This window comes from Mizuhopecten yessoensis, unplaced genomic scaffold (genome assembly GCF_002113885.1).
Source record: "Mizuhopecten yessoensis strain PY_sf001 unplaced genomic scaffold, ASM211388v2 scaffold3575, whole genome shotgun sequence".
Classification (NCBI taxonomy): Eukaryota; Metazoa; Mollusca; class Bivalvia; order Pectinida; family Pectinidae; genus Mizuhopecten; species Mizuhopecten yessoensis.
In genome coordinates this window covers 323,508-324,201 of record NW_018405113.1, presented here as the reverse complement: position 1 = coordinate 324,201, position 694 = coordinate 323,508, and positions in this window count along the sequence as shown.

The window sequence follows — 694 nt, the reverse complement described above, 5'->3', positions numbered from 1 at the left end:
AAAAAAAAATCAGGTTCTAATGGGTATTGGATTGGAATTTATTTTATTGTGAAGGGGGTGTCATCAGGGAGCTATCGGGTTCGAGTGGTTGTTGTAAATATTTCGATCCTACCTGAGCTAGATTCTGTTCCGCTATATATGTTTGAATAAGCCGTGATAGAGGACCTGTTCGCTTTTGTAAGCTCGGTTTTGATTGGTTGTATGTCAAAAGTAGGGGGTGTTTTCTATGAGTTGGTTCGAGTGAATTTTCGATCCTACCTGAGCCGAACTGTGTGTCCAAAAAGTTTGTTATGGTTGATGATGGGAGGAGATGTGTTTGTACGTTTTTGTGGGTGTGTTTGTGAGAATGTTTGTATAGTTGTACAAGGAAACAGAGTAGAATTGTTCAAACTAACAACTCATACCCGCGTCAACTTAACTTAAGTCACGTCGATGGGACAAGAGGACTTAAATGCATGAGTCTTTAAACAGTTCATGGAAGCAGAGTTATACTTGAGGACAAAAAAGGGAGAATTCGTTTATCTTAAGCATAGACTTGGGATCGCTGCTGGGTAGGCGAACAGACCTATTGGTCGGAACTCCCCGCCTGAGGTCGGAACAAAGACGTTACAGCGTTCTTCTGTCTATCCAAAGATTGGAACTCTATAGATATATTTGTATTATATAGTCTCAGTTTTTATTTTGAAATTTATTT